Consider the following 23,308-nt stretch of genomic DNA (forward strand, 5'->3'; position numbering starts at 1 on the left):
CTCGAGCGGTCCGAGAACGAGCTCGGCCATGCCAAGAAGCAGCTCGAGGAAAAGGAAGGTAAGTAATACCTTATTAAAGTAATACCTTATAGAAAGGATTTGGTTGCAAAAAATGACAGGAATAATGTGAGTATTGCAGGGGCCACGAACGAGGTGGCGACCCTAAAGGAGGCGGCGTCCAAGGCCGAAAAAAGTGCGTCCGCGTAGCGCACTGAGCGAGAGAAGCAGGAGGCGCGGGTGGCGGAGGTGCGGCAAGAGCTCCAGGCTTTTGTGGAAAAACATGAGAGTTTGGAGCGTGACTCGAAGACTCGAGAGTCCGAGCTCGCCTTGGCTCTTGAGAGTGCCAAAGCCGCTAAGGCCAAAGCCTGGAAGGCCCTCCAGGAGATTGAGGCGATAAAAAAGATAGCGGTGGGTAAGGCATTCTTCATGCAAAGCAAGCATGTAAAAGTGAATTATCTGTTACTTACCCGAATTCGGAGCTCTCCAGGAGCATTCACAGATCTGCCCCGTAGTGTGTCCGATGCTGCCGCGTTCTACCGAGCCGAGGAGGGGAGCTTGACGGAAAAGGTGTTCTGTTCTCCATATGCTGAGGCCGGACATCCGGTGCCCCTAAGCGACCAGTTGAAGCAGCTGGTCGAGCTCCACAAGGTGGCCGAACAGGCCATGAAGGGCCTCATAGTTCAGCTGTGGCCTAAAGAAGCCATGCCTGGGAGCTACTTCGGTCTGGTGCGGCGGCTGGTGTACGCCTGTCCATGGATTGAAGTCATCAAGCGTTCCGTCTGCATTGAAGGTGCCCGTCAGGCCCTTGCCCGCGCTAAAGTTCACTGGGGCAAGATGGACGCCGAGAAGCTTGTGACGGACGCGCCACCGCCGGGCAAGGAGTATCTCACGCCCGAGATGTACTATAAGGGTGTCCTGAAGGGTGCCCGCCTTATAGCGGGTGAGTGCTCCAAAGATGTAATTTTTTAGTAGACTAGCATTTGTTATCCTGTACGCTGAAAACTTTGTTCATATGCGCGAAGCAACGCTTGTTAATTTAAAATATTACCTTCTGTGCGGCCATTTATCAAATTTGAGAGATGGCAAGTCATTGGCTTCAGCCCCCATGCCACAAGTGCTAGGGTGTTCGAGATAAACTTGAGCGCTCTTGTTCCCATTCTTGGGTCCTTCGAGGGAGGCGCTCAACACAAGAAACAAGGTAACCGGACTATAATGCTTGAACACTCCCACTTAGCCATAGAATTCTATAATTTTAAATTTCGGCGAAGCCCCTAGTGTTCAGAAGATCGAATTTGGGGCGCTATCCACGCCTGGGCCGGACAAAGCCGACTCCTCGCTCTAAGCGGCATAAGTCTTTAGGGACTCGAAAAACCTCTCGAACAGCGACCGGATCTCGCCCTATCATGACGGTTAGTTTTAGCTTTCTCCACTGAGGTGCTCAACCCAGCTCAACCGGGGCACAATCGCAGTGGTTCTCCCAGCGCTACCTTAGCCGATATGACGGAACGTAAGGTACCAAAACATGGGAGCCGGGCAAACCCAACTATTGACCCAAGACATGATTCGGAGCCGATGCATATAATGCTATAAGTTCGGGGTGCCACACTTGTTAAAGTGTTCAGACTTATCACACCATATTTTGGGGTACTTAAGCCCCTGGTGTATTTGGCTGTACCAAAGCGTACGGATGCAACATGTCATAAGTGAACATATATAAATATAAAAAGGAATGCAATAATAGGCAAAAAGCGATGCATTCAAAAAATACTGCAATGAAAGCAGAACGATACAAATAGTGCGATAAGCAAGGGATGGGACTATTTAACATGTCCCCCTCCAGGGGTAGGCTGCGGGATGGTATGTAAAACAGGTATACTGCTCGTAATAGAGACCACCTGGACACTCGACGTAGATTTTTTTCTTCCCTGGCTGTTGCATCGTGAGTTCGGCAATTCTACTGCCGGACAGGGCTTCTGGAAAATGGAGTGCTGAGAATAAGGAAAAAAAGAATGACACAATTGGGAGCCCTTGGTGCGGTTGAGCCGCTCTCCGGGCATGCCGTGGTCGTGCCCTTACCCCTATGCCCATGGTATCTCCAGAGCGTAGTTATGTACGCGTGGTACTGGTCTCACGATTTCGCGAGGGCTGGGGTTGGGGCTGCATCGCTACGCGTGCTCGGAACGTGTCAGGCGGTCTTGTTGTAGGTTACTCCGGGCACGCTTGACGGTGTCCGGACGTTTAGTAGTCGGACTCGAGAATTGCCTTAAGAGGCTGCTTTGTACTTCCGCCGCGAGGGCCACCGTATGCTCCTCCGTTCGGAGAGAGCGTTCGGTGTTTCCATTGACCGTGATTACTCCTCGGGGGCCTGGTATTTTGAGCTTGAGGTATGCGTAGTGTGGCACCGCATCGAACTTTGCAAATGCGGTTTGTTCGAGCAGTGCGTGATAGCCGCTGCGGAACGGGACTATGTCAAAGATTAATTCCTCGCTTCAGAAGTTATCCGGAGATCCAAAGACCACTTGGAGTGTAAATGAGCCTGTACAGTTGGCCTTTACACTTGGTATGACGCCTTTAAAGGTCGTTTTTGTAGGTTTGATCCTTGAGGGGTCGATGCCCATTTTGCGCACTGTATCCTGGTAAAGAAGGTTTAGGCTGCTGCCGCCGTCCATCAGGACTCTAGTGAGGTGAAATCCGTCAATGATTGGGTCAAGAACCAATGTGGCGAATCCGCCGTGGCGGATGCTAGTGGGGTGGTCCCTTCAATCAATAGTGATCAGGCAGGAGGACCATTGGTTGAACTTTGGGGCGACTGGCTCCATCGCGTATACGTCCCTCAGTGCACGCTTCCGCTCCCTTTTGGGTATGTGGGTTGCATATATCATGTTCACCGTCCGCACTTGTGGGGGAAAGCCCTTCTGTCCTCTATTGTTTGGCGGCCGGGGCTCCTCCTCGTCATCGCTATGCAGCCCCTTGTCGTTGTTTTTGGCATTTATCTTGCCCGCCTGCTTGAACACCCAACAATCCCTGTAGGTCTTGTTGGCTGGTTTTTCGGGGGTGCCATGTATCTGGAATGAGCGATCGAGTATTCTGTCCAAATTGGACAGGCCCTGAGTATTTCTTTTGAATGGATTTTTCCGCCGACCGGGTTTAGAGCCTCTGAATCCAGCATTGACTGCCGTATCTTCAGTATTATCGCCGTTAGTGCGGCGCTTGTGCTTATTGCAACGCGACCTGCCGTTGCTGTCCTTGGTATCCGAACTACCAGGGTTTTTGGTCAGGTTGTTACTGCGAGCTAGCCAGCTGTCCTCTCCCACACAGAAGCGGGTCATGAGTGATGTGAGGGCTGCCATGGATTTCGGCTTTTCCTGTCCTAGGTGTCGGGCAAGCCACTCGTCGCGGATGTTATGTTTGAAGGCTGCAAGGGCCTCTGCATCAGGACAGTCGACGATTTGATTTTTCTTGGTTAAGAACCGTGTCCAGAATTGTCTGGCCGATTCATCTGGCTGCTGAATTATGTGGCTTAGGTCATCAGCGTCTGGTGGTCGCACATATGTGCCCTGGAAGTTGTCAAGGAATGCGACTTCCAGGTCTTCCCAACAACCAATTGATTCTGCTGGCAAGCTATTGAGCCAATGTTGAGCTGGTCCTTTAAGCTTGAGTGGTAGGTATTTGATGGCGTGTAGATCATCACCACAGGCCTTGTGGATGTGAAGGAGATAGTCCTTGATCCAAACCGCAGGATCTGTTGTGCCGTCGTCTGATCAATGTTTATGGGTTTGAAACCCTCAGGGATTTGATGATCCATTACTTCGTCTGTGAAGCATAGTGGGTGTGCGGCGCCTCTGTATTGGGCTATATCACGACGCAACTCAAATGAGCTTTGTCTACTGTGTTCGTCCCGGCCGGAATTGCTGTATCCGGCGTGACGGTTGTCATCACGTATCGTGGGGTGCCCGCGCGATCCGTAGATCAATCTTATTTGTCTTGCCTTGTCCTCCAATATGTCTCGCAAGTCTGGCGCATTCCCCCGTGGCTTTGTACTTTTTGAGGGACGACGGGGTGCGGCTTTAGCGGAGGGCCTAGAGGCCTCTCTGTCGCGGCCACAAAGTGGCCGGTCAGCCGCGTCATGCGCTGGTGATGTAGGTTTGGGTGCTTCCTCCTCTAATTGGGGTAGCAGCCTGCGTTTTGGGTAGCTCTTGGAGGGGCGATCGAGTTTGTACTCTTCGGCTGCAAGGACTTCGGTCCATCTGTCAGCTAGCAAGTCTTGGTTAGCTCTAAGCTGCTGCTGCTTTTTATTGAGGCTGCTTGTCGTGGCCATAAGCCTGCGCTTGAAATGCTCTTGTTCGACGGGATCCTTGGGCACTACAAATTCGTCGTCGTCGAGGCTTGCTTCATCTTTGGAGGGAGGCATATAATCATCGTCCTCTACCTCTCTGTCTGCCTCTCTATCATGAGGGCTGGCTTCTCCCTCCTCCTATGCTGAATCCTGCTGGAGGGGGTTGTCTTCGACACTGTCTGGGGTGTTATTATCTCCCGTGCCGGAATCACTGTTTTTGCTGTGGCGGGATTTGGAGCGGCGCCGCTGACGCTGGCGCTTGGGCTGTTTCTTGGAGGGGTCATCCTCCGCTGTTCCATTGCCATTCCCATATTTTGGGATGTCCACCATGTATATGTCGTATGACGAGGTGGCCTTCTAGTGCCCTGTAGGCGCTGGTTCTTGGTTGTCTCCTGCATCGTCGTCCATACCGTCGATGTCTTCGGAGTCGAACTCGAGCATGTCGGTTAAATCATCGACAGTGGCTACAAAGTGGGTGGTGGGTGGGCATTGAATTTCTTCGTCGTCCGCATCCCAACCTTCCTGACCATAGTCCGGCCAGGGCTCTCCTGATAAAGAGAGAGACTTTAGTGAATTCAGGATGTCGCCAAAGGGTGAGTGCTGAAAGATGTCCGCGACAGTGAACTCCATAACCGGCGCCCAATCGAATTTGAGTGGCAGGGGCGCGGGAGGTTCGGAGTCCGGAGAGGAGTCCGGCACCTCGGAGTCACGGGCTTTGCAAAGGACAGGGATGGTGTTCGGCTCAATCGCCGTAGAGATCGTGGCCCCCGAGGCGGTGTCTAGCCACTCGTCCTCGACCGGCGAAGTCGGCTCCGAGCCAGGGGTCGGAGCGGACGCTGGCGTGGCCTCCAGGGTACTGTCCGGCGGCAGAGCTAGATCATACCCATCGAGACAGTGCGGCGCGCTTGGCTGTGGCTCGAATCCGTCGAAGATCAAGTCTCCGCGGATGTCAGCCGTGTAGTTCAAACTCCCAAATCTGACCTGATGGCCAGGGGCGTAGCTTTCGATCTGCTCCAGATGGCCAAGTGAATTGGCCCGCAGTGCAAAGCCGCCGAATACGAAGATCTATCCGGGGAGAAAAGTCTCACCCTGGACCGCGTCGTTGTTGATGATCGAAGGAGCCATCGGGCCTAAAGGTGATGACACAGAGGAACTCTCAATGAAAGCACCAATGTCGGTGTCCAAAACAGCGGATCTCAGGTAGGGGGTCCCAAACTGTGCGTCTAGGCGGATGGTAACAGGAGACAAGGTACACGATGTTTTTACCCAGGTTTGGGCCCTCTCGATGGAGGTAAAACCCTACTCCTACTTGATTAATATTAATGATATGGGTAGTACAAGAGTAGATCTACCACGAGATCAAAGAGGCTAAACCCTAGAAGCTAGCCTATGGTATGATTGTTGTTCGTCCTAGGGACTAAAACCCTCCGGTTTATATAGACACCGGAGAGGGCTAGGGTTACACAGAGTCGGTTACAATGGTAGGAGATTACATATCCGTATCGCCAAGCTTGCCTTCCACGCCAAGGAAAGTCCCATCCGGACATGGGACGAAGTCTTCAATCTTATATCTTCACAGTCCAGGAGTCCGGACAATGGTGATAGTTTGGCTATCCGGACATCCCCTAATCCAGGACTCCCTCAGCGTGGGTTAGCCATGTACTAGTATGATGTAACTACACCGGGCTGCCGTGTTTCGTACTCTTCCAGTCCACTGTGGAGATGATTGGTTAATTTTATATCGCTGAATAATATTGAATGTTATGAGTGCAGACGCTCCACCACGAGGTTCCTTGGTCCTTCTTGGTCGTCCGTAATCTATGTTCTTCCTCTCTATTTTTTTACTTGAGATTTGTTCATCCTTTTGCCAACACGCGAGACATCTAGCATCAAGGTGCACGTGTTATGCAACGATCATTCCATCTATATGAAGAACACGTGGGACTGGAACTACGAGACGGACATGTACCTAGGAGTGGACGTACGAACCTGAGTAATGTAGCACAGTAAGTGAAGTAGAAAGGCACAAATGGTATGAACATGCGTGGCATATAGGGTGTGTTTGGTTGTGTTCTCGTCTCAGCATAGTTGTTCCCTCTTCATGCATGCTCAACTCAACACCCCTCTTCATGCATGCTCTGTTCATGCATGCTTCTAGTGTATTTGTGCTAAACTAGTGTGGACTCATGCACCCTCCATACACTCTACCAAACACCCAAAAGTAGGTTGAGAAGGGAACTCTTGGGCGGCATTTGTATCTTACTATGTACTACCACTAAATATTGTACGTGCAATGCACGCTGATGTTATGGAGTACGTGCCTAAGTACTCTACTACTACTATATTAGTTGGAGGCACATATTAACTTTTATATTTGTTTACGTGTATGCCCCGAGACCTTCCAACAAGAACTTTCATACCACTAAGTACTACTACCTGTGGTCTCTGACCCAGAAGTGGAAGAAGTGGAGACGCTCTACCACGCTGTTTTTTTACGCTGGACTCTAACACGTTGTTCATGTCACACTCCTTTCGCTGACGTGTGGGACATCCAGCACGTACCGTGTTTGGCACCCTTCGTCGTAAGAGTTGAAACACTAGCATTCATCAGAAATAAAAAATAATTATAAATCGGCAGTGATACTATTTTTTTTGCGAACCAATCAGCAGTGATACTATACCACGCGGTTTCCTTGCTCCTCGATATCGGAAAGAATACTTCCTTTCGCCAACATGTGGGACATCGACCATCCTGGTCCACTTGCCATGCACGCAGAGCTCCAAGGGAGAGTCACCCAGGTCGTCACGCCGTAGTAACAATGCCTAATGAGCCGTCAAATCACAGGCCCACTTCCCACTTTGAAGTTGCTCGGACGAAGGAACCATCATGACTTCGTTGAATTCCGCTTCTTGAAGAAAACTATTGTACCAGCAATACTGCTAGCTACAGTATTTACTCCAACAGAGGCCTCCTTTTGTTCATAGGATAGGAATATGAAAATCGTAGGAAGTGAGATGACATGCATCTCAATTCCTATAGAGAAAGAGATGCCATTTGATGCATAGAATAGGAATGTTTCCATTTAGTCTAGGCTAATGTAATAGTAATTTTCTCTAAAAACTACAGTAGTAACTAGTAGTACTGGTACATGCTGGTACTTAGACACAGACACACACACTAACTACTAGTACTACTACTTCTCACATGCTGGCCAGACGCCGTCGTTCTCCTTCCCGGCTTTGTCGGCAACACCCCACCTTGCTTTGATCTCCGCCGACCTCTTCGCAGCAGCGCGTGCGTCCTTTTCTTTCTTGTGGCGGAGGGCCTCTCTTTTCTTGAGTGCTTTCTGTCTTTTCCGCTCCCTCTGTGCGGCTTTGGCCGCCTCTTGCTCTACCGCCCATTCGGCCTTGGCATCTTCAAATTCCTCCCACATAGTTGTGAGGTCGCGAGCGGCGATGAACTCTGCACGGCGGGATGCCATCGCTTCCCTACCATTTTGTGTGCGTTCATGGGTGGCGAGGAACTGGCGCAGCGGGATGCCATTGCTGCCTTACCGATTAGTGTGCGGCACAGTGGCATGAACGATGCTTGGTGAGAGCTCTGGGGTGGAGTGGCCGGACAACCGTATAGTGCATTGGTTTGTCAAGAGCTCAAGGATAAAAGACGAAGCAAATTAGGATTCCCCATCAATCCTGTTCATTTATTACCGAGTAAAATGCATTGGCGGTCATCGAACTTGTCTTGAGAGCTCACTTTGATCATTGTATACGAGATATGGTGATTATACGGTCATTATCTTTGTGTATAACTCCGTATTTGCATGGTTGACCAGTCAAATAGTCCGCATGCACCTCATCATCTCGTGTTGTTTATCTATCTACGCGGGCCTACCTGTGAGTGGAGAAAGAAATATTATAAAAACCAAAATTATGCGTATGTGGGGAATCAAACCACGGACTCGTCGCTGCAACGCACCCTCGTCAGCCAAATGAAAATGAAATACTTCGTGTCAGAAACTCACGCTCATGCTGTCAAAGCATGCTAATGCATGCACGTCGCCCTCTAAATCAAAGTCCTGCTCATGGCGCAACGCAAACGGCGAGCCCATCACCTGCGCGCCCCAGCGGTGCCTGACATTACTATTTAGACGTTTGATGGAGGCCTACGCGAACGCCGAGCATGTATTCACCTGGCTCAACACCAATGGTCATACTCGGACCGCCTTGCTCATGTATATCGTCCATCACAACGACAATCTATAAAACAACCTAAGCTAGAGAGGGTACTATGGTAGTATGGTATGGAGTATGTACTATCGTGAGCGACCGATCTTAGTGCCACTGCACATAGAAATCCCTTCCATCGCTAGCGCGTGCTTCCCGCCTAAAACGGTCATCGTCTCTCCAGAATGTCAATGCCGCATTCACCGGACTTAACTGCAGGTGCAATTGGTGTGTCACTGATATGCGGGCTAGACGCCCGTTCTCCCCACATGTTAGTAACCCAAACGCATCTGCAGTTAAGTCACTGAAGCAGCGTCCCCATTCACGCCCGACGAACCTACTCCGGCGCCAGTTGTCCATCCGTCTGCCGTGGCTCATTGCCATTCGCCCGCTATATTAACTTGAGCCCCAGCTCCCAGCCATAGCCAAAGAGCCACACTTATTCTCCTCCAGTCCTTTCCTTCTGTCGGCACCACTTCAACCAAGGCCTCCTAGCGCTCCGAAGCTATCTTGGACGTACTATCGCAGGAGTAGAGGAGGGACATCGGCGGCTCCGCTCCGAGCGCGCTCCAAAGCTCTCTTTGACGTACTATCATCGGAGCAAAGGAAAGAGATCGCCGGCACCCCCCGGCCGCCCTCCGCCGCCACGACCATGAAGCCGGCGCGCGTGCACGGGTGCAGCCGGCAGTGAGGAAGAGTAGTACACGGTAGGTCACTGCTGCTCTGGTCCCGGGAAGGCCACCGCTACTCCGCTCAGTCGATGCCAAGTTTGGTGGGGTAAACATCGGCGGCCGATTAGGCGCTTGACAGCGACGTGGAGGCGGAAATCTTCAGAACCTTGTGCTCCGGCCGGAGGAGGAGGTTATCGATGCGGATGAGGAGGAGGCAAAGGCAATGGCCGGCTTTCTCGGGTTCATGGCCGGACATGGTGGTCGGGCGCCAGCGATCGTTTAGATTAGGTTTACAGTAGGTTTAGTACGGTTTGTGCGAAATATGTAATGAATTTCGTCCAGTTTGTAGGAAAAGTTTTCGAAAGGTAATGAATTTCATCCGGTTAATTTCATACGGTTAATTTGAAATTTGCTTTGTTTGCACGAATTTCTTCCGGTTAGTTCATATAGTTGTCGAAAGGTATGCGGGCAGCATCGGATGGCATCCATCAGTGTCCTCGTACAGATGCCGATGTAAATTTGTGGGCCAGCGCTGGAGATGCCCTAACTATCATGCTATAATCGCTAACAATCCTCCATTATTTGGCAGGGAACAGTTATCCCTCGATGAAAATCAGATCCGCGGTGTTTTGCACTCCTCCCGCGTAAGAGTGTAAACTCTTGCTTATGTAAAAATGGAGCAAGTGGACGACACTGTAGCATGTCATATCACTCGAACTAGCCCGCCTAGCAAGCGGGAAAGCACCGCCCTCATCATTTTGTTCTGGATTTCTATCGATCGATCACACGAAAATGTTACGCTTCGCAAGTTCCAAAGGAAAAGGCGGCACACTTACAACTCGTACGCGTCTTAACCCCGACAGTCCGGCTCGCACGCCGCTCACCAGAGGGGACACGCGTTGTCTTGCAATTTCACTGACATGTGGGACCGTAATTGAATAAACCGTCGATAGCCGAAATCTAATCGCTCGGCGGGCATCGGCTGAGAAGAGAGAAATGGGGGAGGGAGAAGAGATCGCCTGCCCGCCGCGCACGGACTCCAAGAAATATATGGTGATAATGTGAGGTGGGCCATGCTGGAGTCCGGACCGCTTCTGGAGCCCGCTCTCACCACCCTGGCCCCTCGAGACGCCAGCTGCCCACTGCATGCATAGCAAGTAGTCCCTGCTTTTGTGGAGGAGAGAGAGGCATTGACAAAGTCAAGGAGTAACAGTGGAGACAATAGCTTTCATAAAAAATAAACAATGAATACTCATTGCTCTTCCTCTATATCGGAAAGAATACTTTCATTCACCGACACGTGGGACGTCGACCATCCTGGTCCACCTGCCATGCACAAAATTATCCTGGTCTACCCCGGTCGTATCGCAGGCCCAACCTTTCCCACTGTAAGTTGCTCGGACGAAGGAACCATCATGACTTCATTGAATTCCGCTTCTTCAAGAAAACTTACTGTACCCACAATATTGCTACCACACGCGAAGACTGGACGACATTGTACCACGTCATATCACTGAAACCCACTAGGCCAAACTAGCCCGCCTAGGTCATCTATTTTGGAACGGAGGGAGTACGTCTCTGCACTGCTATGATTTTGTGTTGCATGTGCTCTATACTTTTGCTACGATTTTCCTACCCTATGAACCAAACGAGGCCTGATTGTATGTCGGCTATTGTCTGATCTATCGCTAAGCCTACAATTTTAGGAGCTAGGGCTATTGGTCGATCGACGAGGGATAAGTATAAGCATACCACGAGCTCATCAGCCCCAACGTTTCTCTTCGGCGAGTGTTTTGCAAGTACTATAGCTCGCACAGTAGCTAGCCTACTAACACCAAGAATCATCAAACAAGCCCTGCTGATATGATAAACAGTTCAAAATAACATCTAAGCATGCCATATATTACATCAAAAGCTGGTGAGGATACACCTGTTTCCATAACTAGGAGAGGATTCGCATGATTCATCGTATGATTCACTATCAAACAAAAGTAGCAAGATTCGCCCACACAAGATAGTGCACTAGCCCTAAGATGGTTTGATAACACGCATCGTTCTGGTAATTAAACACAGGGCAATGCAAACTACCCTGAAGGATCAGCGCGACCAACTAGTTCTTGTCATCAATCTCTCGGGCAATGACCACAGCACGGACAACGGCATGGGAATCGATTCGTGGGGTAATGTCCACAGGATTGACCGAGACATCAGAATAGATCTCTGGGGCGATGTCCATAGGATGGACAGCGGCATCGAAATCAATCTTCGGGGCGATGCCAACTGGACGGGCCACGACATCAGAATCATCAAGGACAACCACCGGCACCTGCACAACTCTAACATATTAGCAAGCACATTGCAAATAATCAAAAAGCAAGCACATTGCAAATAATAAAAAACCACAACTATGGTAATAAGACATTATTTTTTACCTTGTGCAGCTCACCGGGGGATCTCATCCCTCCGGGGGCCATCTCCTCGTCCTCGATGGGGGCCATCACCTTGCCAGGGGAATATTGCTTCTCAATGACGACTATCTCCTCAAACTCGGTCTTGAGCCTCACACAGGTGGCAATCAGAGTTCCTGGGGTCGGCACGGTGGGGCCCTTGCTATTCTTCCAACTTTCTTTTAGGAGTTCGTCTGCCAACGTCCTCAACTCTTTGGCCAGTGCTTGTTTCTTGGAGTTCTTCGTCTCCATGGGTTGGCCCGCCAACATGGTCAACTCGTTGGTCGGTGCTCGCTTCCTGGAGATCGTTGTCTCCAGTGGGTTGTCCCCCGGCAACTCTTTGCCTAGTGCTCCAGGATCCATCAGTGAACTAACAAACAAAAAGCAATCGAAAGGAAACCACAATCGCAATGAAAACGGGAAAAGAATAGGATGTGAGAATCGGTCGGTGCTTCGCAAAAAGAAGATTATTGGAATGAAAATATAGCGGCATAACTGATTCGCCCACCTTTCCTTCGTCGGTAGAGAAGAAAAATGGTAGAAGTGAGTAGCCTGTAGTGAGGTTTTCTTCAAGAAAGGGAAGAAAGGGCTTGAACATGCGTTCCAATGAAATGATGGTTGCTTCGTCCAGTACAACATGCAGGCCACCTTACCACTTCTGGTAAAGGTGTGGGTTTTGTGATATGACGGGTCATGACAGCCACACCGGGGTGACAGGTGAGTCTCGACTGTAGCACCACAATGTGATTTGGTGGATGGCACGCGGGACCGGATGCTTTGAAATGTCCCGCATGTAAATAGAGCAGCTAGTCATATAGGAGTGCTCAATATTGTGCACCGCGACCAAGGCGGAGAGGAAAATGAGAGAACTACGTAATTAATGCATGAGTTTAATTAGGGTAGTTTTGTAAAGTACGAGATACAGTACATTCCTCCAGTCGCAAAATGCCCTGGTTCATGAGATTTCTGATCTGAGCCCTATAAACCGAAAGGGAGGGGGTAGTGCACACGGTGTAGTCTAGTCACTTGTTGAAATCTGTAGAAAGGCAAATACTCCTTTCCGGTTTACAGGTCTATACTACTCCCTCTGTCTAGGTGTGTAAGTCATCTTACGAAAACCAAATAGTCCCAAAACACTTAGGCGTGGTGCATTAATTTCTACCTTGTTTCTTGTTTCTTGACATACGCATCAACCAATAAGAGATGAGAGGTGTGCATGCTTTCAACGACTTGCAATTGCTAATTGATTGCATGGAATGCTATTAATTAGCAAATAAACATTGGTGACCCCAGGAGGAAACGGTGCTAATCGCGTGGACCTATGCAGAATGAGTATCAACCAATGGATAATGGAGTTTAATTTTTAAACAATAGCAATTTTGTCTCATGCAAGAGCCTGGCTAGTACTCCAAGGAACCGCACCACGCGAGCATTCGCAACTGCCACGTTTGGTTTGCGCTTGGCTCTTCGCCTCTTCGAGAAGACGAACAATGATGTTATTGCTACTTGTACAGTATCGAATCCACTGTTGCATGTCCATCCACCTCGTGCGGGAGAGATAGCATGTAGAGAAAGCTTCTACTTACTGCTCCTGCCTTTGCGTCTATGACAGGTGGGCCCAACAGGTGGTTGGCCCACCTATCATGCAGCCAAAGGCAGGTGTAGTTAAGGCACTGTATCTCGTCCGCGAGGGAGAGGGCGTCGTAGTAATCAAATTTCTCGGTCTTGTATGAGTTGATGCGACACATCAAAGCACTGCACTCGATAAAAGTCTTTTTACACATTTCAAATGGGCTACTTCGTATGTAGGAGTAGACATATTCTGCTTTGTATGTAGTCACTTGTTGCAATCTCTAAAAAGACTTATATTTGGAAATGGAGGTTGTACAATGCATGCATGCATGCCATGACATTCCTTTTGATACTTGCATGTGTTGATTTGATGCACCTTGCCAAATTTTGACTATAAATTTAACTAACCAAATTTTCATGCATGTCACAAAAAATTACGGGGCTGTTTGGATTGTGACTATGTTTGTCTTATGGTGCCACATTATTTTTCCCACACTTGCCACACTTGCCTAACCTGAGTTGCTCAAATTGTTAGACACACTTTGGCTTGCCTAAGGGAATCTTGCCACAATTTTTGTGTCTATGACATGTGGGGTTCACTGCTAATAAAAAAATTCTTCTCTTAGGTGTGGCTAATAAACAAGACTTATATTTAGGAACGGAGGGAGTAGAAAATATAAATAATAATGCATGTTAGGGCAACCCACGTTTCCGCTAATTTTAGCCATGGGCTTGTTCACAACTTTTACAAGGGGGTGGTTGTTTATTTAATGGAGGGACTTGTAGTACCAAACTTGAACGATACAAAGTGCGACTTGGTACACGTAACACCACTTGGAACAAGCGGGTAGCTATCTCAAAAAACAATCAACAACTAAAAAAACCGCGACCTGGCATGTAGTAGTACACAATTTTAACCGACTCCGTGTAACCGACTCCGTGTAACCCTAGCCCTCTCCGATGTCTATATTAACTGGAGGGTTTTAGTCTGTAGGACGAACACCAATCATACCATAGGCTAGCTTCTAGGGTTTAGCCTCTCTGATCTCGTGGTAGATCTACTCTTGTACTACCCATATCATCAATATTAATCAAGCAGGAGTAGGGTTTTACCTCCACCGAGAGGGCCCGAACCTGGGTAAAAACATCGTGTCCCTTGTCTCCTATTACCATCCGCCTAAATGCACAGTTCGTTACCCCCTACCCGAGATCCGCCGGTTTTGACACCGACATTGGTGCTTTCATTGAGAGTTCCTCTGTTCCGTCACCATAAGGACGGATGCCTCGTCCCATCTTTAAAGACGGCACCGTTGCTAAAGGAGCTTTGGCCATCGGCCAAACTCTCCGGCTAGGCGGTTTTCTTATGACTGCCTGTTCGGCCGCCGCGCCGACGATGACTTCTCGGGTCATCCAAAGAAATCTTCACGTCAACTCGGAACTCGCCGAGCAGCTAGATCCGATGGAGCTCTCCTCCTTAAACAAGCTCTTGGATCGCATCGCCGCCCTGGGAGTCGCTACAGACTACGATCAAATCGGGCCTAAAACCGATCTGAGAGAGATCAACTCTCCCCAGGCTACCCACCACGTCGCTGTGGTGGAGGAACAGTACAACGACCCTTCTTCTATATTAAGGACTAGTTATGTCTGGATTCCCGACCCCTCCATGCCGGATTCCTGCGGAGGGACGAACGTCGATCAAGTCCTGAATCTAAAGTCAGGCAGCGGGCTGGAGTTATTGGACAATATCCAAAAACCCAAGCTTCCAAGTTCGGAAACTTTTCGGCCCTTGAGATTTAGATTGGATGGGGTTCCGAATTTAATTCCACCCTCCCACCCAAACATAAGCGATCTATCCCAAATCCGGCAAGAGCCCTCTGAAACAGTACACCATTACTGGGCCACATTCCTCCTAGTTATGGACAGGATAAAGGACTGCCGCGAGGAAGACGCAATTTCACTTTTCTGCAATAATTGCACGGACAAGGGAATCCTAAACGCCATAAGTCATTGTGAAATTACACGCTTTGCCGACTTGGTGTCCATAGTACGAAAGTACTGTGCGATGGAGAGCGCCTAGAAAACCGAAACCAAATTTTGGGATAATTCAGCCCTGAATACAACCCTAGTCCGAAATAAAAGGGTGCATCATCGTCAGGCACCTGGGTTAAATACCAAAAAGCAAAAACCCCCTAAAGGGCACGGAACCGTACTGGAGGGATGGCTCAATGGACCCTGCAAAATTCATAGTACAGAGGGCATCACTCCAACCCATAGCCTTCGAGCATGTTGGATACTACGGCAGGTGGCCAAAAGTGGCGAAGAGCTTCTAGCTCTAGAGAACCAGCCCAACAACACTAGTACGGTATTAACAGTCTTCGAGATTTTCGCATCAAATAATATGCAGAAACGAACACTCCGCAGCCTTGCTGAAGTCTACCAAGTACCAAAAATAAACCCATGGAGTGACACAGCTATTACCTTTAACGCACGTGATGAACCTAAATTCCGAACAGCCCGAGCACCAGCCGCATTGGTCCTCAGTCCAATAGTGGACGGCTTTCGCCTTACTAAGGTACTCATGGACGGCGGCAGCGGATTAAACCTCATTTACGAGGAAACCCTTCAATAAATGGAAATAGACTGGAGCCGTATTGAGCGAAGCAGCACAACCTTTAGAGGAATAATCCCTAGTCGGGAAGCATGCTGCACAAGAAAAATCACACTGGATGTGGTGTTCGGCTCGCCGGACAATTACAGGTCCGAGGAGGTCACGTTCCAAGTGGCCCCGTTCAGCAGCGGATATCATGCTTTATTAGGGCGAGAGGCATTCACAATTTTTCAAGCTATACCCCATTATGGGTACATGAAGCTCAAAATGCTCGGGCCCAACGGAATCATCACTCTTGCCAGTGATCCGGACATAGCACTCCGCGCCGAAAATAAGACAGCTACACTAGCCCTAGAGGCACTATCCGAAGCCCTAGCGGCCGAGGAACTCATTGTGCCGCGCTCCATGGTGAACAGGGACGATGTGATACTCGATAAAAGATCCAAGTCCACCTCTTTTAAGCCAGCGGACGAAATAGTCAAATTCCAAGTCCATCCAACGGACCCTACAAAGACGGCATCCATTGGGGCACAATTAAACCCTGATGTAGACACCGCACTACGAGAATTCCTATGGGAAAATTGGGACATTTTTGCCTGGCACCCTCCAGACATGCCAGGAATCCCACACCGGCTGGCCGAGCATAGCCTAAATATCCTAATAGGATTCAAGCCAGTCAAACAGGGTTTTCGGCGATTTTCCGAACCCAAGAGATAGGCAATGGGAGAGGAGCTAGCCAAACTACTGGAGGCCGGATTCATCAGAGATATAAAACATCCGGACTGGCTAGCAAACATGGTAATGGTACCAAAGAAGGATAAATCCTGGCGCCTGTGTCGATTTCAAGGACCTTAACAAGGCTTGCCCAAAGGATCCCTTCCCCCTTCCCCGCACGATCAAATTATCGACGCTACCGCAGGACACGATTCATTGTGCTTCCTCGACGCATACTCCGGCTACCACCAAATTAAGATGGCAGAGCCAGACCAAGCCGTAATGGCATTCATCACTCCATACGGCCCATTCTGCTTCAACACAATGCCCTTCGGGCTCAAAAACGCCGGCGCAACATATCAGCGCATGATTCAGACATGTCTGGCAAACCAGATCGGCAAAACAGTGGAGGCATACGTAGATGATGTGGTCATCAAATCCAAGCATGTCGAAACTCTATTAGACGACTTCAGGCTCACATTCGACAATCTCCGAGCATACGACATTAAGCTGAATCCGAAAAAATGCATCTTCGGCGTACCAGCCGGAAAACTCTTGGGCTTCACTGTATCTGATAGAGGAATTGAAGCAAACCCAGCCAAGATCCGAGCTCTGTCACAATTGGATATCCCAAAAGACCTCAAACAAATAGAAAAATTGACTAGATGCGTGGCGGCTCTAAGCCGCTTTATCTCCCGTTTGGGAGAAAAGGCATTACCCCTTTATCGCCTCCTCCGGTGCACCGAACACTTCGAGTGGACGGATGCCGCCACGACCGAACTCGAAGAAATAAAGCCATATTGGCTACAAATCCGGTCCTGGTCGCGCCCAACATGGGCGAACCAATGTTATTATATATCGCGGCAACACATCAAGTTGTAAGCGCGGTGCTCGTTGTCGAACGAGAAACGGACGGACACAAGTTCCCCCTTCAAAAACCAGTTTACTATGTGTCCACTGTCCTAACTCCATGCAAGTCCCAGTATCCACATTACCAAAAGATAGCGTATGCGGTGTTCATGGCATCCCGGAAGCTACGACACTACTTTCAAGAGTGTTCGATAATAGTAGCATCCGAAGTACCTCTTAATGACATTATAAACAACCGCGACGCGACTGGCCGGATTGCAAAATGGGCCATCAAGCTCCTCCCATTCGACATAACCTATAAACCACGGCAAGCTATCAAGTCACAAGTTTTGGCTGACTTCGTCGCCGAATGGACTGAAGCCGAACTCCCTAAAGAGTACGACGCATATTCCAATTGGATCATGCACTTCGACGGCTCCAAAATGTTGGCCGGCCTGGGGGCTGGCGTCGTCCTGACGTCCCCAACCGGAGACACAGTCCAATACGTACTCCAGATAATGTACACAGACTCCAACAAGGCAGCCGAATACGAGGCCCTTCTACATGGCCTTCGGATGGCGGTCTCCATGGGCATTAAACGCCCAGAGGTGCGCGGGGATTTGAACCTCGCGATATCCCAAATAAATGGAGACTTCGACGCCAAGGATCCGAAAATGGCAGCTTATCGTAACGCCGTCTTAAAAATGTCAGCTCGGTTTGAAGGACTTGAATTTCACCATATAGCCCGGGATAATAACCAGGCGGCGGACGTATTTGCACGCATTGGCGCAATGCGCGATGCCGTCCCTCCCAATATCTTCCTAGAGTGGCTGTTCGAGCCATCCGTACTATGGGAAGGGGAGTCCAGAAACAACAATCCGGACACAACCGCACCACCCAACACCGAACATTCTGACACAATCGGTGGTTCTGCCAATGAAATAACACATTCAGCCCACGAAATAATGGCAGTAATTGCCCCGTGGACGGAACCATTCCTAGCCTACTTAACTAGGCAGGAACTTCTCGAGGACCAAAACGAGGCCCGCTGCATAGTACGGCGATCCAAATCCTATAAGGGCCATGAGGGAGAGCTTTATAAGAAAAGCACAACCGGAGTCCTTCCAAGGTGTATCTCCGAAGAGGAAGGGGGAAATCTTTTGGCTGAAATTCATGCTGGACTCGGTGGGCAACATGCCGCAGCCCGGGCCCTTGTAGGCAAGGCCTTCCGTATAGGATTTTATTGGCCGACGGCCCGGGCAGATGCTCAGGACTTAGTCCAACGATGCGTCGGTTGCGAGCTCTTTGCTAATCAAAGCCACATGCAACCCACCGCCCTCAAAACTATACCCATCACCTGGCTATTCGCGGTCTGGGGGCTTGACATGGTTGGACCCCTTAAAGGAGGAACCCACAAGCAAAAATACCTATTGGTCATGGTGGATAAATTCACCAAATGGATAGAGGCCAAGCCAGTTAAGACAGCCGAATCCGGATCCGTGATAGACTTCATATCAGGGGTAGTACACCGTTACGGCGTCCCCCATAGCATCATCACTGATAACGGCACGAACTTCACGGCCGACGAGGTTAAACTCTGGTGCAAAAACATGGGCATCAAGCTCGAGTATGCTTTAGTCTATCACCCTCAAACTAACGGTCAAGTCGAATGAGCAAATGGTCTAATCATGAGCGGCATTAAACCCAGACTAGTGCGGTCCCTCAAGGAATCTAATACGCACTGGGTAGAGGAGCTCGACTCCGTACTCTGGGGGCTGCCGACCACACTGAATCCCACTACCGGATTCACACCATTTTTTATGGTATACGGCGCAGAGGCAGTCTTGCCCTGCGACATAATTCATGACTCACCTCGCGTGCGCATGTACGAAGAAAGAGAAGCCGAGCTCGATCGGCAGGACAGTTTGGACGCCTTGGAGGAGGAGCGCGACATGGCAAAAGCCCGTTCCGCATTCTATCAACAACAGGCTCGAAGATACCAAAGCAGAGAAGTACGGGAAAAACCTTACAATGTTGGTAAATTAGTTCTACGCCTGCCGGACAAGAAAAAGGACAAACTCAAACCCAAATGGGAGGGTCCCTTCATCATCGACCAAGTCCTGACCGGCGGAGCATACCGTCTGCGGAACGCATCGAATAACTGACTTGAGCCGAACCCATGGAACGCAGCCCGTCTCCGAAGATTCTACGCCTAGCGCCGGACTCTGAGTTCGTCTCCTTTCTCCGTCTATATTTTCTACTTTAACTGTCTTTTATTTCTCTCCTTCTCCCTCCTTTTTGCTGAAGCCGTTGAAGGCTCGTTTGCGCATTATTCGCACACACTTGACGCGTCATTCGCGCTAAGTATACCTGGGGGCTTCTTTAACAGAATCTTATTTATACGGGATTTATTCCAACACATGTGTCACACTTCCGCATGTACCTTTTATTCACCATTATATGCATCGATATGACTTAAGTTTTGGCCAAGCTGGGTTGCCTGGCTCCTGTGCTTACCCCTACGTTCCCGATTGTTCGGCTAGGCGGTAAAGGGAGCACCTCTACGATTAGTACCGCCGGGTCAGCCGGACGCGTACCTCAGACTGGGTGAAGCCGAAAGCTAGCGTTCTTAAGGGAATATTCGGTCGGTGAACTAAAAGACGAATTCTTACTTATTTATTTATCTGCCCCCAGATGTTTTTCTGCTTTTTTCATAGTCCAGACATGCACTTTAGGGCATGCCTCCCAGGGAAACGAACCCCTAACAAAACTATTCTCCCTGGAAGATGTTTCTTACTAACCATGTAATATAACATAACTAGTTGGGCACTTGTCTGATAAAGCACTCATGACCCCTACGCCTAGTCTCCACGCATCCCCTGGTTCTTACATAACCGCGACGGTATTTGGACACACTCCGGACTGTCGGGTCCCAAGGTTGAAGCGAAAAGGTCCGCTACGACAAACGATCTACAATCCGGCTAGAAGGCATTTTACATGTCATATTAAATTACATAGTCAAATTGACTGATTGTATTCCTCTTCAATACCATCTAATAGGCTGTCTAGTTTATAGTCCCGCTTGGAATACTTCGCGGCCAACTCTACTTGGCCGTACACTAAGCTCACAGGGATCTCCTTCCCATCGGGCCCCATAGGTCCGACCTCGGCCATGTGGTTTGGGTCAGCCTTCGTGTACCGCGTCTTCACCATGGCCCAGGCCTCCCTGGCGCCTTGACGGCAGGCCAATATCTTCCATAGCCGGAAGCGCCGCCGTGCTCCCTGAAGCTTATCTGCAAGCTCTCCAAGGCCTTCGGGTAGGGAGACGGATGGCCACAAGGCCTGGGCGACGCCTCTCATCACCTGCCGAACTCGTTCGTGCAGTTGCAGCAGCTCGGGAAGTAGGTCATCCGTTGAACCGGGCATTTCCTCTGCAGGACGACCTATGAGCATACCTACAGACATATTTCTGTTAATCGACTTCCTTGCCGAACTCTTCTTTTCAAAAGTTCGCTCAAGCACTTATTGTAAATGCCGCGACGAAGCCGTCGATTCTCCTTAACGGATTCAGACAACTGGGCACGAACATCTTTTAGTTCCTCGCCCAGCTGGGTGTTGGCATCCTGGAGGTTATTTTTCTCTTGCCTCACCCTTGTAAGCACCTTCTTGCCGGCCTTTAGCTGGCGTAGTACCTGTTGCCTGTCCGGATCTAGTCCGGCGCCATTTGCAATATTATTGTCAAACTTATACACACGCCGCACTTCACAAACTACTTATCTTTCAAAGTATATATGACAGGAGGGGGTCTTTGTGGCTCCCCCTGTGGCGGCTAGTGCAGCGTCAAGTTGGGCCTTGCACTCTTGAAGCTCCTGGGACAGGTGGGTATTCTTTTCTATAAGATCCTGCATAACAAATGATCCTTAAATCAGTCATTCTAACTATTTTAAGTCTTAGGGGCTACTGGCATACATAACTGTCAAAATTCTTCACCCTTATGTCTTTCACATACTGCTCCGTGGCTCTGGCTAGACCATCTTGAGCAGCACGGCAGTGCGCATCTCCCGAATTAAAGGCATTCAATCCCTCTTGGGAGAAACATGCGTCACGAAGGATTGTCCGACGGCGCCTGTGATTCATGGCACTATCCACCTCAGATTTGGTGGCGGACAATCTATCGGCATCCTCCGTTGGAGGAGCATCCGACGCGCGCCTTGTGTTCGCATCCCCCTCCGAACCTGGCGTTGGAGCCTGGCTGGCGGAGGCTCGATTGGCAACCTCTCCGGACACAGTCCGGTGAGCGCTCTTCTTCCTGAAACGGTCACGAGCGTTAGTATGCCTTCCAGGGGTCTTCCCTTCGAACACGGCGGTGCGCCATACCGTTGTGGCGGCGTCTCGATCTGCACCGCACTTCTTTTCTGCCTGCTGGGCCGAGCTGCCCCTTGTTGGCCAGCCGCCGCGGGCTCGGCTTCCCGCCTCAAAGGCACCTCCTGCAGAACACCATTGGTATGCAGCGATCAGAAATAAACACGGATGGATCATGGTATCAGGACTTCGGTCACAGTTACCTGGGAAGCTGGAAATATTCTGGGGTAGTCGGCCGTAATGGCGACCAAAGCATTGTCGATGCTAAGTTGGTGGAACACCCCATCGATCAGCTCCACCTTTATGTCCGGATCCTCTTCGGAGGCCGGATCGAGAGACCGTTCCGGATCCTCGGGTTGTGGAGGTGGGCTGTGTATATCCTCTACATCCCGGCGCAGTTCCTGCGTCGAAATTACAAACTGAGATACTTAACCATGTGAATATGGATCGGATAGGCAAAAAGAAATGTCTGCTTACCCAGCTTCGAGGGTTGTTTATAGAAAATCCGTTCAATGGACTGGCACGGAGGAAGTCCTCCTCCTCCCCTTTGTACAGGTCGGACAATATATTCACCAGATCGGCGATCGATCCCGACCCCCTACGGCCATGGCGGGTGGCATCCTCATCCCCGTTGAAATCCCACATGGGGTGGCCCCTATACTGGAGCGGCTGCACGCCCCGCATAATGCATGTGGCCATGACCCCGATCATGGTCAGTCCAGAATGAGCCAATAATCTTATTCGGCCCATCAAGTAAAGGACGTCCCTGTCATTCTCCCTTTGAGAGCTCCGCGGACGCCAACTTAGGCATTTCTTCAAGGGAGCATTGCTGAACTCCGGGAGGCCGGTCCGAATGGGATCCGGTAGCGGGGCGTCTTCTATATAAAACCATTCTGAAGGCCAGTCTTCGGACGCCTTCTTAGGGGTTCCGGATAGATATCCGGTCTCGGCGATGCGCCATAGCTCGGCCCCGCCCACTTGATATATTGACCCCTCATGAGAACGGGGTACGAGGCAGAATAATCTCTTCCACAGAGCAAAATGAGCCTCGACGCCCAAGAACAGTTCGCAAAGGGCCACAAAGCCCGCGATGTGCAGAATGGAGGCAGGCGTAAGGTGGTGCAGCTCGAGGCCGTAGAACTCCAGGAGCCCCGGAGAAACGGATGTATTGGAAATCTGAGTCCTCTTATCAAATAAGAGACAAAGCAGACCTGCTCTCCTTTCGAAGGATTAGGGACGCTCTCCGCTTGCTTTCCGCCCTTGTAGGTGGCGAGTCCGGCTCGAACCGGAACCATGAAGGCTGGGGGAAGAAATCCCTTGGATTGGAGCATCACTAGCTTGCTATGCGGGACTGAGCATCTCTCCCAATCCCTAGGTTGAAGGCTGGGAGCGCGAGAGGAGGAGCCGCGTCGACTGTCCATGATGGAATGGATTTTTTGTCAGAGGCGCTCCGATGAAAGCTTGCGGAGGGAGGATGGTGTGATTCAGATCTAGATCCTCGTCTCTTTTTATAGGCGGCTCATTT

Source organism: Triticum dicoccoides, chromosome 1B (genome assembly GCF_002162155.2).
Source record: "Triticum dicoccoides isolate Atlit2015 ecotype Zavitan chromosome 1B, WEW_v2.0, whole genome shotgun sequence".
NCBI lineage: Eukaryota > Viridiplantae > Streptophyta > Magnoliopsida > Poales > Poaceae > Triticum > Triticum dicoccoides.